Source organism: Acomys russatus, chromosome 7 (assembly GCF_903995435.1).
Source record: "Acomys russatus chromosome 7, mAcoRus1.1, whole genome shotgun sequence".
Taxonomy (NCBI): domain Eukaryota; kingdom Metazoa; phylum Chordata; class Mammalia; order Rodentia; family Muridae; genus Acomys; species Acomys russatus.
This window is the reverse complement of record NC_067143.1, coordinates 36,854,293-36,870,393: the sequence shown is the minus strand read 5'-3', so window position 1 is coordinate 36,870,393 and position 16,101 is coordinate 36,854,293. Positions and strand designations below refer to the sequence as shown.

The 16,101-nt window shown below is 44.8% G+C and overlaps 2 pseudogenes; one reads left to right on the top strand and one right to left on the bottom strand.

Annotated features, from left to right (window-relative positions):
* The first annotated feature begins 1,899 nt into the window (after positions 1 to 1,899).
* On the top strand, positions 1,900 to 2,360 carry LOC127192123 (40S ribosomal protein S13-like; annotated as a pseudogene).
* Positions 2,361 to 14,443: 12,083 nt separating this feature from the next.
* On the bottom strand, positions 14,444 to 15,380 carry LOC127191940 (splicing factor YJU2-like; annotated as a pseudogene).
* Between the last annotated feature and the right edge of the window lie 721 nt (positions 15,381 to 16,101).

The window sequence follows — 16,101 nt, the reverse complement described above, 5'->3', positions numbered from 1 at the left end:
CAGGCAAAGAGAGCAAAATTCCTTCTTCCATGCCCTTTATATAGGCTGCCAGCAGGAGTGGCCCTGATTGAAAGTGGATCTTCCCACCCCACATGATTAATCAAGAAAAAAGAGAGACAGAAAACAAAAATCCCTCACCAGTATACCCAGCCACTTGGCGTTTAAACTAATCCCAGATGTAGTCAAGTTAACAGCCAAGAACAGCCATCACCCTGGATGTGGCCCCAGCACCGCATTGTGGGTTGGGAGAACTAGAAACAACAATTTCCTCTCCATCCTGTAAGTGATATACACACCCATATTTGACATTGGGACAACTGCCAATGCCACCATCCTGGTCCTGACCCCCACTATCCCCAGATTCAGCCAGCAGGTGCCTCATCACCTCCCTCTTTGGTTCCTGTACTTGGCAGCCTCCGTTCCTTCAGTGTTGCTCTGTCCCCCACTCTCCGGAAGTCTGTGTCAGCACTGAGCCACAAGCCAGGCCCCGTTCCTGAGGCAGCCACCTGGAAAGCCAATGCAGTAGACTGTCTAGGGTCACCAGGATGGGCGTGAGCAGGGGTCCTAAAGTTGCCCAAACTCAGCCAATTAGGGTCCCTCTCAAGAGAGCGCCAAATTACAGCACCCTCAGGTCGGGGCTCAGTGGGAAATGAAGTCAGTTCCTTCTCAGAAACAGGCTGCTCTGCAGAGTTCAGGTGGCATGTATCTATTCACACTGTGCGCCTTCAAGGCTACAGAACTGTCCATAGCTAGTATTAGCGCTGTCAGCACTGATGTTTTTGCCTTAGCTCCTAAAGAAAGGAGACACTCCCACCCTGGCTTTGGAGCTGGAGCAGGGGATGCTGGGATATTTTGTTTCTCTTTCTAGGCTATTTTCCATCCCAGATTGTTTGTTTGCTGGTTTGTTGTTTTAATTTTACAAAATACCCATTTTCTATTTTTGAATGCCAGGGTTGCTCTTAGGATCACTAGGAATTTCTGATTCCCATTGCCCCCGCAATGCTACTCCTACTCTCCAGAAACAGCCATTCTCAGCTATTGTTTTTAATAGTATTTTTCCCCAGGAGCTGGAGAGGTGGCTCAGTGGTTAAGAGCACTGGACGCTCTTTTAGAGTACTCAAGTTTGATTCCCAGCATCCACTTGATAGCCCAAAGCTGTCTGTAACTCTAGTTCCAGGGAGATCCAACACCCTCTTCTGGCTTCTGTAGATACTAGGCACACACAATGTGCACATATATACATACATACAGACAGACAGACATACAGACAGACAGACAGGCAGGCAGGCAGGCAAAACACTCATACACATAAAAAAGAAAATGAATATTTTTCAAAAATTTATTTCTTTTCTAAATGCCAAATTCACTTGTATGAGTCTGTGTGGGTGTGCGCTATGTGTGTGCAGGCGCCTGCGAAGACCAGAAGAGGCTTTGGATAGCCCTGGATCTTGAGTTACAGGGGGCTGTAAGCCATATGTCTAAGGTGCTAGAACCAAACTTTGGCCTTTCTAACAGCAGCAAATGCTTTTAACCACTGAGCTATCTCTCTAGCCCGCCCCCCGATTGTTTTCATATTGTTATTAATGAACTCTTTGTATATTCATATATATTCCTACACATATACACACAGTAAAAAGCAACTTCATAGGTAAGTTGGCAAAATACTCTGAAGCAGAACTGCCAAGTTATATGGTAATTCTGGTTTTAGTGTTTATGAACATGCACACTTTTTCCATGTCTGAACTACTTTACACTTTACATTCCTACCAACAATGGACAAATGTCTTTCTTTTCTCCACATTCTCACCAATACCTGTTGCCTCTCACCTTGTGACAATAGTTGTTATGGAAGGCTTAAGCTACCTCACTGTGTCCTCTTTGCTGCCAACCTCCTCCATCATGGGTCACACAAACACTCTGGGGAAGGGTCTGCCCCAGTCAGCTGTGCTGCACCACCGCCCTGTAGCATCACCACCTGGGTGGAGCTGACATCTGATGACATGAAGGAACAGATTTACACACTGTCCAAGAAAGATCTGACACCCTTCTAACCCAGTGTGACCCTGAGGGACTCACATAGTGTGGCACAGGTCTGTTTTGTGACTGGTAATAGAATCTTGAGAATCCTTAAGTCCAAAGCCTTGCACATGCCCTCCCCAGGAGGACCTCTACCGTTTGATGAGGAAAGAGGTGGCTGCCCACAAGCACTTGAGAGGATCAGAAAGGATAAGGATGCTAAATTCTGTCTGATTTTGATAGAGAGCAGGATTCACCCACTGGCTCGTTACTATAAGACTAAGTGGGTCCTCCCACCATATTTGAAATACCAGTTGTCCACAGCCTCTGCTCTGGTGGCATAAAATCTCTTGTGTTTGTGAGAAAAAAAAAAAATTAAGCCAAGTGTGGTTGGTAGCACATGCTTATAATCCCAGCATTCAGAAAGCTAAAACAAGAAGAGTACTGTAAATCTGAGGACAGCTTAAACTACAAAGTAATAATCTATCTCAAAAAATTATTATCATTAAAATTAGGTGAGAGTAAATTAAATTAGGGAGTCATTTACAAAACAAAGGAAGTGGCTTTAAAATGTTAAAGGCAACAATCCATGTAAAGGTATGTGGCCACCATGAATCTCTGCGCAACAAACGGAGTTCACAAGGAAGGACTAAAGGAAATTATCAGCAACCCACAAAAACCACAGAAGCAGGAGGAGGCAGTATTTCATTTCTCTCAGCATCTGACAAGTCAGCAAGCAGAAGGTGAGTGGCGTGAACAGGCCCATGTACACTCTGCATTTCATAATCAATAAGGCTGAATTCAGCATCCTCAGTGAACACAGCCCTGTCAAGTACTGGTACAACATTTATAAAAATGGGCCTTTTTGTGAGTCCCAAAATAAAGCCTGCTTAAATTCAAAAGAAGTATGAGAAGACCACACCCACTATGTTTCTGGGATGCAGTAAAGGTGGAAATTGGGATCCCAAACACCCTCACAAGCCACTGACAAGATGTGAAATGCTACCCCACTGTGCTGCATAGTCTGGCAGTTTCTTAGTCTGGCAGACATCTGCTATGTTTCCAAACCCTTCCACTGTAAGGCACTTAGTAAGGAGTGAAGGAAGCTCTTGCTCATATCCCGTAAGCACAAAGACAGTGCAGGGTTGCCTGGGATAGCTAAGCACGGGATCTCACCGGCTGCGGCTGACTTCCGCCATCTCCTAGAACATATAAACGAATCTCTAGGTCACATGTTGATAGTATTAGGAGCATAGAAACTAAATCCAGCCATGGCTCTTAGTGTTGGGGAATGTGGAAAGTGAACAGCTTTGGGTAAAGTCATTGGGGTGGAGCCCCGAGACTGAAGCTTGGTGACTTTACCAGAAGAAGATTTGGCTTCTGCCCATCATCTCAGCACCAGAGAGGCAGACATGGGAGGATCACAGCAAGTTCAAAGCCAGCCTAGACTAAAGAGTAAGTTTGAGGCTAGTCTTGGCTACAGGGTGAAACCCCGTCTCAAAAGGAAGGGAGGGAGGGAGGGAAAAAAGAAAGAAAGAGAGAAAGAAAGGAAGGAGGGAAGGAAAATAAGAGAAGGAGGAGGAGGACAGAGACCAGATACAGAGATGGACACGCACTGTCTCTGTGCCATGTCATATTTCAGATACAGAGATGGACACGCACTGTCTCTGTGCCATGTCATATTTCAGATACAGAGATGGACGCGCACTGTCTCTGTGCCATGTCATATTTCAGATACAGAGATGGACACGGACTGTCTCTGTGCCATGTCATATTTCAGATACAGAGATGGACACGCACTGTCTCTGTGCCATGTCATATTTCAGATACAGAGATGGACACGCACTGTCTCTGTGCCATGTCATATTTCAGATACAGAGATGGACACGCACTGTCTCTGTGCCATGTCATATTTCAGATACAGAGATGGACACGCACTGTCTCGTGCCATGTCATATTTTCAGATACAGAGATGGACACGCACTGTCTCTAGTGCCATGTCATATTTCAGATACAGAGATGACACTCACTGTCTCTAGTGCCATGTCATATTTCAGATACAGAGATGGACACGCACTGTCTCTATGTGCCATGTCACATTTCAGATACAGAGATGGACGTGCACTGTCTCTGTGCCATGTCATATTTCAGATACAGAGATGGACGCGCACTGTCTCTGTGCCATGTCATATTTCAGATACAGAGATGGACGCGCACTGTCTCTATGTGCCATGTCATATTTCAGATACAGAGATGGACGCGCACTGTCTCTATGCCATGTCATATTTCAGATACAGAGATGGACGCGCACTGTCTCTGTGCCATGTCATATTTCAGATACAGAGATGGACGCGCACTGTCTCTGTGCCATGTCATATTTCAGATACAGAGATGGACGCGCACTGTCTCTGTGCCATGTCATATTTCAGATACAGAGATGGACGCGCACTGTCTCTGTGCCATGTCATATTTCAGATACAGAGATGGACACGCACTGTCTCTGTGCCATGTCATATTTCAGGGCTCTGCCAACAAGAAGGCCATCATCAAAACTGAGCCAATATCAGCACCATAACCTTGAGCCTGCAAAACTGCAAGCTAAGTAAACCTATTTACTTTATAAAGTCAGTCTGCCTTGGGTATTTTATTATAGTAATGAAAAATTGATGAGCAGGTGAACGGACAAACAAGTTGCTGTGAATTTATATAATGGAGTGCTACAGAGCAATAAAAAATTAACTGTGTAACATGAAGCTTAAGAAGAAACCAGACCAAAGAAGCACATTTTATTTGGCTCCCTTTGTATAAAAGGCAGCACTAGAAAACACACACTAATCATTGTGACAGAAAACAGATCCGTGGTTGTCAAGGAGACGGTAACCATAAAGTAACACGAGGAGACTATGGTGACGTCCATATGTCCTCTTGGTTGTGTTGATACTTCCACAATTACGTAATTTGTCAAAATCTAGTAAACTTCGGCCTTGAGTCCGTGTGGGCTATTGAATGTCTTTTATACTTCAGTTGTTTTAAAACCAACCATAGGAATAAGGTTAGTAAAAACTGCATGGGACCAACACCAAGAAACTCTCAAAAGCTTATTTTTTCACTTTTAAAAAACACACAAAATAAATATATTATGATATAAAGGCAGTTTGCCCATTGATAGGGACACTATTTTTAAAACCAGGTACAGTAAAAATATCATGAAATAGCCAGGTAGTAGTGGTACACGCCTTTAACCCCAGCACTCAGGAGGCAGAGGCAGGTAGATCTCTGAATTTGAGGACAGCCTGGTCTACAGAGCAAGTTCCAGGACACCCAGGGCTACACAGAGAAACCCTGTCTCAAATGTGTGTGCGTGCGCACGTGTGCACGCGTGTTTGTGTGTGTGTGTTGTTGTTGATTTACTTTTTGAGGTTGAAAGTGAGTCCAAAATTACTGTAAAACAATGAAACATGTGAAAGCATCCAGGATGCCCAGGAACAGAAGAGCATCATCTGTACAGGAGCAGACAAACAGTGGAGGAGAGGCAAGCGCACGGATAAAGCAAGAGTAGCCTGACAGATGGGCGAGGGATGGCAGAGCAGAAGGAAGAGGCAGTTGGATCACTGAGACTGTCCCCATAGGCTGACTACAGTTACTTGGCTTCACCAATAGAATTGGTGAGTCGGACACTGCAGGGGCAAGGGTCCATTTCCAAGTACCATGTGGCAAGTTGGTGCTGCTGGTTGCTAGTGGAAGGCTTCAGTTCCTCCTAACTATTGGTAAGTTAGGCTGTTATCTCTCTCTCCAAAAAAGACAACCCTAAAGGAAAATATTTTACTCTAAAAATTAAACCAAGCAAAGCATGGATAAACATTTTCTTATTTATAGAGTGGAAAAAAACCAAGTAAATTAAGAATAAAAATTGTAAAAATATAGAATAGCTGGGTGTGGTGGCGCACGCCTTTAATCCCAGCACTTTGGAGGCAGAGGCAGGTAGATCACTGTGAATCTAAGGGCAGCCTGGTCTACAAAGTGAGTCTAGGACAGTCAAGGCTATACAGAGAGACCCTGTCTCAAAAAAAACATCAACCAAAACAAACAAACAAACAAACAAACAAAAAAATTAAAAATTTAAAAAAGAAGAAGAAGAAGTATAATAGAAAAGACTGGTAAATTTAAAATTTTAAGGCTTTGTTAGGGGCCACAAAGATTGCTCACCAGGTATGGGAGCTAGCTGAAATGAATGACCTGAGTTCAAAGCCTGAAGCCCACATAATGGAAGGAGAAAAGTCACTCTGCAAATTGTCCTCTGACTTCCACATGTGCTGTGGCACATGTATTTCCCAACAGACACACACACACACACACACACACACACACACACACACACACACACACACACACGCCCCTACCTAGACAGATGATAGATAGATAGATAGATAGATAGATAGATAGATAGATAGATAGATGTGGAAATGTCAAATATATATAAACTAAAAATATACGCAAAATGTATAAGTAAGAAAAGACTAATTTCCTCAGTTTGTTAAAAGAAAATTCCTTCCATATCTGTAAGATAAAGCTAATGACTGAGTAAATCAAAGAATAATGCTCATCAAGCCTGGGAAGCAGCAGCCAAATCTTATTAGAGGATACGATATGAATCGAAGCATGATTTTGATGACTGACAACAACTGTAAGTAGTCATTTTGTCTGACAGGTTCTAGAGATTGGAAATTCAGGAGCTGCTAAACTGGGAAGTTCTGGGCTAGGGTCCGTCAAGGGGCTGCAGAGGGGGCTGCCACCATGGAAAAGCCAAACTTCTTGTACTGTAGGTCAGTTCCCTCTATCGGTTGTTTAATTGTATGGGGAGGGGGAGGGACACCATCAAATTTTGCATAAAATTTCTGAATGTGCAACAACCAAAAATTCCTTCAAAAAAATCAAATGCATCATGCGTCTGAGGTATGACCGGCAGCGTCTGCCCACTTCATGTGGCACTTGGCAGCCGCCCTGGCTCCGAGCACAGGGCATGTGCACATCACATGTGTCACACCACCCAAAACCCTAATTCATTTAACATCCGTTTATGTAAAAATCCCCTACATGTCCAGCAGGTATAAATAATAGCTTGTAACGATGACATGGAATTGATAACCTTCATTTTGAAGATGTAATTGAGACACAGAGACATTAGATAACATTAGAACTACACAGTAAGAAAAAGGAGAAACCCACTCTTTTATTGGAGAGAATCTGCCTCAAATTTCCATGTTTTTAAACTATTAAAGTGCAATCATTTTATTTATTTATTGTCCCAGGAGATGCCTTTACTACTGGACAGAGTCTCTTCTCGGTCAATTTCCCAAAATGTAAGATTCAGCCTAGTATATATATTCAATGTGTCCTTTGAAAATGTGATTAAAGCTCCCTCTGCATCCCACTCCATGGCTTGGGGCACAGTCATCAGAGGAAGCAACCGGACGGATCTGCATTCCTGGTGATACCCCTCTCCTGGGCAGGAAGAGAGCTCAGAGAGCTCCATGCTCCAAGTCTGTCTTACACCATTGTCTGTTAACGTGCTATGGACAGTGGTAACTCCAACCAGTCCTGTTGGTGACGGGCTGGCACTGTGCCATTAGGAGGATCAGTCACATCTTCAGGCTGATTGACAGATCGTGACATCACGTTACATTCCTGAGATGTCTTCTGTCTCATCGTGGCCCACTGTGGTGGTCCCAGCGACATTCACCTTGCCTTATGTCATCCGTTCTCCACGGCAGCCCATGGCCCTTGGGTATACGTAGATTCTCTCTCCCTTGTTTTAGCTGCTATGAAGTAGGGCAATTTGCCCTGACCCACACAGGTTACTCTCAGCAGAGGGAAAAGTCAGCAAGTGAAGTGAATGAGCGAGCACACAGCCAGAGACCGAACCGCCAGCAGCCTCTCCTTACAGTCGCTCCCAAATGCTGGAGGTGGTTCTTTTTTCTGGCTTGCTGACTTGCCTTTGATAGGTAAGTAGTGGAAAGAGAGAGATGGCGCCTTCCTTCTTCCCAGGCCTCTGTGGATGAGAAACCCTGTGCCCCACGCTATACATGGCTTTGCCCAACTCAGCTCCCTGGAATGTAAGCTCTTGAGCTGTTTGAACAGTTGAAGGATATACTGTGAGTGAATTCATTCTGAGTGAACACCATACTGTTTCTCTTGGGGACTCCTTTCCTTAAGTGTTCCCCTTTGAGAAGACTCTGTAAGCATATTAAGAGCTCTGACAATTCCCCAAGCCGTCTCTGTCTGTGCTTTAATTTAGCATTTCCCAAACTAACTTGACTATGAACTTCATTCTGCTCTACGGTTACATTCTGCCCAGGTACCACAGGAGGGATCGCAAGCCCTAGCAACAGAGATCTTTTCCCTGGACCACGCATGTCACGAACGTCCCTAGGGCCTAGAGAAAGGCAGCCATCTATTATTTTTCCAGCATCTGCATCCTCAAACTCCAAGGTGACTGTGTGAAAACATAATGAAAAGTGTGTGGGTGACTCTGCTAGAGTGCAGATGGTCCCAGCTGGCTGGAAGTCTGGAGGAAAGCCAAGTGGGCGAAGCACTTAGGTAGGAGAAAAGAAAAACGAATGTGCCAAAACCCTTCTCAGATAGCTGGAAACAATCCACCTTTATATAACCAAGTATCTTTTCCTGGTAGAGAGAGACTCTCTCTCTCTCTCTCTCTCTCTCTCTCTCTCTCTCTCTCTCTCTCTCTCTCTCTCATGAGTCAGCAAGTTATTCGCCAACAGTTGTACCCAGGGTGGTTGAAAAACATTTTGTGTACTCAACAATTAAAAACTATGTCCTAAAAAACCATGTGGCATCAATACTTTGCATTGGTAACTAAATGAACATTTTATGCTAGAAAGGCAAATACTTTTCTCTTCATAAAAATCATGTTTAGCCCTACAGGCGCAGTAGTGGCACAACACATACCTTGACAGCAACCAATAGCTCTCGAACTGGACTTAAGACCCTCACAACAAAGATCCCATGTGTGTTACTGGAAACCTAGCTAACCAGTGCTAGTGAAATCAGGGTTATTGGAGGAGACTCCACAACCACTAATTTACTAAACCAGCATAAGCCCTAATACCAATCTATAAATATTTGTTCTGATACCCACAGATAAATACAGTCTTCACCCCTCGTCAATGAAACTTTTCTTTGCAATAAACTTGTATGCTCATACTGCCCCCCCACCCAGACACACATATAAGTAAAAAGAAATTGTTAAAAAACAAAAAAACAAAAGAACTTAGAAATGTTATATGAGTCCAAATATCATTTTAGGAGATAGTAATATGTAGTGAAATTAAAGTATTTTGCAATTTATTCTGTGACTATGATCATTTATATAAGCCTGCATGTATTTTTATGCACTGTAAGCACCGTGCTAGTGGCTGCAGTAGCCAGAAGAGGGCATTAGATCCCCCTTGAACTGGAGTTTCAGATCATTGGGAGCCATCATGTGGGTGCTGGGTACCAAACACAGGTCCTCTGCAAGAATAGAAAGTGCTCTTAGCCAACTGAGCCCTCTCTGTAGTCCTTCTTTATTTCTAGGTGTTTGTTTATTTTTAAGAAACAGGCACTTGCTTGGTTGTACAGCCCAGTTCGGACCTCCCAGGCCTAAGTGGTCGTTCTGCCTCAGCCTGCCAAAGAGCAAAGTGTGTCATCTTTATGCACTGCAACTTAGACCCTTGGCCCAGGTCTTGGAAATATCCAGAATAGGCCTACTTTTGCTCATGAGCAGCCTAAAGAATGGTCTTCCTGGAACCTGTCTTTGGGAGAAGTGGATGAACTTTCCTACTTTGTTTTCACTCTATCATACAGCCACTGACTCTCACCATTCTGTCTTTCCATCAAACGTTATTTCCATCACAGTCAATTGTACGGATTGGCTCACTGACTCATCTGTCATAATACCCACTAGTCTCTCTCCCTCTAGCATTACCTGTCCTGGACCAGGCTGGCCTCGAACTCTCAGACATCAGCCAGCCTCTGCCTCCTGAGTGCTGGGATTAAAGGTGTGTGCACCCAACTGCCCAATGCACTTTTGCTCCTACTGTGAGCTCCTGGACCAATGAAGCTTTTAATGCAGTACTCTGTATCAGCCATCAGCATCCTAAGATTTTGGAATTTTAGGCCTCAGATGGCTAAAGTGACCCCTGTTTTGTCTTTAGCATCTACATACATTACTAAGGAGAAAACAGACTATTTTCCACTGATCCTACATGTAGTTTCAAAATGAATTCTTCTATAATGCTCGAGGTAGCCATTACTGATGACTGGGAATTGGCACAGTGGGTGAAATGTATTTGCCTTTCCCTAGGCCAAAGCTGGGTCAGTTTTATGATAGATTCCTCCGCATATTTAAATGAATAAAACAACCTCTCCTTTGGAAAAGTTTAAATGTTATTGATAAGTGACCTTTAATGGCCTGAACAAGGCTTGCTGGAGTGTCAGAATTTAAGAATTCTCTCTCTCTCTCTCTCTCTCTCTCTCTCTCTCTCTCTCTCTCTCTCTCTCTCTCTCTCTGTCTCTCACATCACTACAAGCACTTGTGTGACATTCAGCTCACAGTTTTTAAACCATGGTTCCAAAACTCTATGCTTTCCTTTTGGAGTTAACTTTATTCACTCATAAAAGTTGTATTGAAGAAAATCTTATGTGTAGCTTTATGAACTAACATAAAATGAAGATGCCTTGGGCAGCCAATCCCGCATGAGAAAAATATCACTTAGCACCCCAAAGTCCATGCCGTTCCAGATTCCATCTTTCTACCTAGAAGCAACCACTGTCCTGACTTCAAATGCAATAGACAAATTCTGACCTCCATGTCAGGAAGGGCACGGGATTTCACGCCTACATCCCCAGCTTCCTCTGTCCAGTGTTTTGATATAATCTATGCGTCTGCGTATAGTGGCCATTTGTTCTTCATCCCCATATAGACAGCTGGCTTATTCCCAGCTCTTGACCACCATGAACTATGCTTCTTATAAACCTGTGGTGCCTGACTTCTAGTGCACATATGTTGGCATATATAAACACAAAGAGCAAGCCACTTCAACTGTGGTGGACAGCCCCAACTTCAGTGAAGACTGACCACATGGTTTCAAATTTGCTATGAGGAGCCCTTTCTTAACCTGTGGTTTTTCTTCCACTTACCTCTGTGGTCAACTGCGGTTGGAAAAAATAAATGGAAAATTGTCAGAAATAAGTCAGAAGTTGAAACAACTTTTATCACAGCATGGCGTATAATTATCCAGCCCTTTGGCTGTTATTAATCTTTCACTGTGCCTAATTTATAAATTAAACTTTGTCATAGTATGTATGTGTAGGGGGAAAAAACAGACTTAGTGCTGCTCTCAAGTGTGATACGTCACCTTTGAATGTATCCTCCAAGAATAAAGGGTGACTGAAGTGAGCTGGGCAGTGGTGGCGCAGGCCTTTAATCCCAACGCTTAGGATGCAGAGGCAGGTGGATTCTATGTTGGAGGCCAGCCTGATCTAGGAAGTAAATTCTAGGACAGCCAAGGCTACAGAGAGAAATGCTGTCTCAAAAAAACAAAACAAAACAAAAAAGGGGTGACTGAAGTGGAAGGTTTCCAGCACCCCACATCCTTGCCAGCACTTCCTACTTTTCCAGCTTTCTGAAAGAATCTGTTCAACTCTTTACCCATCCCCTTTGCTGCTTTTCCTACTAATCCGCAGTTCTTCATACAGCCTACACATAACCCTCTTATTAGCTCTGTCTTGAAGATATTTTCTTGCACTCTTGTTTTTCCTTACACCTACAAATCTTATATTTCATCAGCCCTTTCCTTTATGGTTAGAGAGCTTTTGTTGATGGAGAAATATTATGTTTTACAAGTTTTCTCTTCCTTGAGGTCATTAGCTTGTTTTTCTACTTTTTCTTTCCATGTTAAACACATAAGTTTTTTTTTAATGTTATATAAGATAAAATTCAAGATTTGATGTCAGCGAGGCTGCACACATTGCCTAAACAAGACTGGGACAAGGACACCACCACTAGAGATGCTAACGTGGAAGGGGAAAGCGTAGAGACCTCAACGAAGCCCTCCAGGCCACCAGTGACTGTGAAAGCAGAACTAGTCCTCCCCAGGGAAGAGAACACCAATTCCCTCTCCAATACCAAATGGCCAGGCTATTGAAAACATACACACAAAAAAACATTATACAGATTAAGCAGATTGTATTTATGTATTTAAAAATATATAAATATATACATCCATATATGTAACAAACAATTAAAGAAAAGAGGCTATGAACAAAGAAAAAGAAGGAAAAATTCAAGATTTGAGTGAGGAAGCACCAGTATCTCAGCTGACCCTAGATCATTATTTTAAAGAGCAGTATTCTTCCCAAAGTTGTCAGAAACAAAAAAATTCACATAAGTCACATGGCTGGTTTGCTTTTTCCTTTGTTTAATTTTGAGACGAGATCTTCCTATCCATAGGTTTGGCTAGCCTGTTGGTCTAGTTTCCTTTTGTTGCTGTTGCTGTGATAAAATGTTCTAACCAAAAGCAACTTAGGGCAGAAAGGGTAATTTTAAAGGCTGCAGGGAAGTCAGGGCAGTAACTCAAGCCGAAACTTGAAGCAGAAGTCATGGGTGAAGTCTGCCTGCTGACTTACTAACAGGCCCAGCTGAAAAAAAACTTTAATTCACCTGAAGTATTGTCATTTTGGAGAATTGCTGCCTCTGTCAGCTAACCTAGACCTAGTCCTGGAAGCTTCTAGCCTTCATGTAATCTAACCTAGGCCTAGAATGTCTTCAGCCTCCAAGACTTATTGCTTAATAAGATCACCCTTTCTAGCTCTTTCTGAACTCTTGCTGGCTGGCTCAATTCAGCTGTTCTGGCTTAAACTAACTCTCCTAGCTGATTTATTTAATCTGGCTTCTCTCTGTAATCTGCTTCTAGCTGTAATCCCATTACTTGAGAGGCAGAGGCCAGAAGATCAGAAGTTCAAGGTCATCCTCAATTAGAAAGCATGACTTCAACTGGGCTATAAAAATCCCTCCCTCAGCACCAACAAACAAGTGGTGTGCACCACGCCTTTAATCCCAGCACTGGGGAGGCAGAGGCAGGTAAAATCTCTGTGAGTTCAAGACTAGTCTGGCTTACAAAACAAAGAAACCACAGTGGGTTGTGGGGATCCTCATGTCTGTTGCTAGCACAGCAAAATGGTGTAAGCACACAGCCGCCTCGCCAGCCCTGTCTGGTTTTGGACAGGAAAGCGACTGTAGATGGTGAAGATAATAAATGACTGATAAATTCTCACCAGCTGAAAATGTTAATAGGTGAACATCACATTATCTTGTAAATATAAACATTTTATTTCCCCCAAAATCTCATTACCAGATGAATTGTAACGATTTGAGAGTAATTAATACTCCGCTTTTTATAAAGTATATAATAATGAGCGGCTGGAGAGATGTGCAGCGATTAGAGCACTGCCTGTTCTTCCAGAAGACCTGGGTTCAATTCGTTTTTGTCTTTTGTTTTTGCGAGACAGGTAGCCTTGGCTGTCCTGGACTCCCCTTGTAGACCATGCTGTCCTCGAATGCACAGCGATCTTCCTGCCTCTGCCTGCTGAGTGCTGGGATTAAAGGCGTGCGCCACCACACCCGGCTTCCGGGTTCAATTCTTATCATCCACAACGGTTTGTAACTCCAGTTTCAGGGGATCCTCCCCTAGACCTCTGACAAGAGGGGGGCTTCCTCTCCCACTGTCTGACCTCAGCCTATCAGGAGTCATCAGGGTAGCCTGCCTGCGACACCTTCCTCTGCGTGCCCACAGGGGCAGTAATCAAATTGCCCAGCACCGGAGTTCACGTCAGAGACGGTCCCTGCTGTCTTCCCCCATGAGAACCTGGAGAGTGAGCTGCCCATCTGCTACACCTCGACAGGGGGTCCCGGTTCTCTGCTTGCAATGTCCTTGGTTCGTGTATCAGTTTTGCAGGACCCCCTGGGTCCAGATCAGCTCCGGATGGGCTTCACCGGCTCTTTGTGGAGCTCCCGACCCCTCCCGTGCCTTCCATCCCCCAACTCTTTCAGGCAACTCTCAGTACTCTGCCCAACAGTCCAGTTGAGCCTGGGAGTCCCAGTAACAGTCCTGATCCCCCGCTGGGTCGGGGCGGGGGTGGTCTAGATACTTTTGTTTTAATCTCAGGTGTGGGATATGGGACTGATTCAGATTGTCCACAGCAGCAAACTATTTGCCTCCTGCGGTTTCTGGGCGGGGCTCTTCGCCAGCTGCAGATAGTTTAAATCTGAGGACTCTGGAGAGGGAATAACTTCTAGAGCCCAGAGAGAAAAGGGGGGCTCCAAAGAATACGGTTGCTGGTCCCCCCCCCCCTCCCGCCCCCCTCGTTGCTACTGATGCAGTTTGACCAGAAGTTGTTGGAGGATTGGATTTGCCCCCAAGGAACGAAACAGTAGAAAGTAACCAAAGAGAACTACACCCCTTCTCCCCACTAACCCTTCTTTCATTCCTACCTGGTGTTGGGGTGTAGGGTCAGCTGCCTTCTTGCTCCCCGGGGGCCACCCTCCTGCGCCTGTTCTGAGTCCGTTAGTTTCCATCGTCACCTTCTTTGGCACAATCAGGGACTTTGCCTTCCTCTTGGCTTTTGGTACCTCGTCGAGCATGGTAGTGGCTTTGGGTCTTGCGGGTGCCAGTGGTCTGAAAGGTTAAGCCTCGTCCTCTAAGTTGGAATCTTCTAGAAGGCTGCGGTGGCAAGCTTTCTCCAGCAAGGCCGCCGTCTCGTCTCGTGCTTGTCTTCCTCCTCCTGCTGCTGTCGCCGCTGCTGCACCTGCGACAGGCAGTGTTGCAACAGGGTGGCCTCCAAGTCCACGTGCGCCTGGCGCTGCTTCAGGTCCTTCAGCTCCTGCAGGTCTTCCAGCACCGAGTCTTTTGTGCGGTTCTCTAGGGCCTTCACGGGGTTGTTCATCTCCTCATCCTCGCTCCTCCTGCACTCGCTTCTCTTCCTCCTCCAGAAGCTTCCCAGGCTGGAAGTTGCGTGTGGCCCCGTGCCCCATGGTGTAGTCTGTCTTGGCCGGCCAAGCAGCGCGTGCACTTGCTGTAGAGTCGGAAGACTGGCAGCCCCAGGCACGCCTCATTCTGGACCATTTCCTTCAGTGCATTGAACTTCTTCCCCTTGTAGACGTATTCTCCACACCTCTTACCCCTCATGTTGAAGGGGGCCATCAGCCGCACCACATACTGCGGGCCTTTGGGTAGCTTGAGTTTCGGGATCTTCGACGCGTCAAAGTCAGGTAGGTAGTATTTATTTAAAACTTTGCGCTTTGACATCTTTTCTTTTTAATTTTAATTTTATTAATTTATTCAGATTACAACTCAATTGTTATCCCATCACTTGTATCCTTCCGTTCCTCCCTCCCTCCTGCTTTCACCCTATTCCCCTCCCCTAGGTCTATGACCGAGGGAGACCTCCTCCCCAACTATATGGTCATAGGCTATCAAGTCTCATCTTGGTAGCCTGCTTATTCTTTCTCTGAGTGCCACCAGGCCTCCCCACCAAGGGGACGTGGTTAAATATGGGGCACCAGAGTTCATGTCAGAGTCAGTCCTCGCTCTCCACCTAACTGTGGAGAATGTCCTGTCCATTGGCTAGATCAGAGTACTCTCTGCTCTGACATCTTAACGGAGGTACAAGCAAATGAGAATGTCTCCTGGGCTCCCTTAAATAGGTTCCCTTTCCTCTCACTCTCTTCCCTGAGTTGGGCGGTTCCTATTCTGTCAAATCTTTGATTTGTCACTTTTTCTGTCAATTAAACTCACTTTCGAACATTGGCACTTCTTTTACACCCCCTTAGCTAGTTCTCTTATATAATCCTGGATCAGCTGTCCCGGAAATTATGCTGCCCACAGTGGGCTGGGCCCTCTGTTGTCTTTTAACAAACTGGGCTGGTGGCATATGCCTTAATCCCTGCACTCTGGAGGCAGAGGCAGGTGGATTTGAGTTCAAGGCCAGCCTGGTCCACAAAGCCAGTCCAGGACAGCCAAGGCTGTT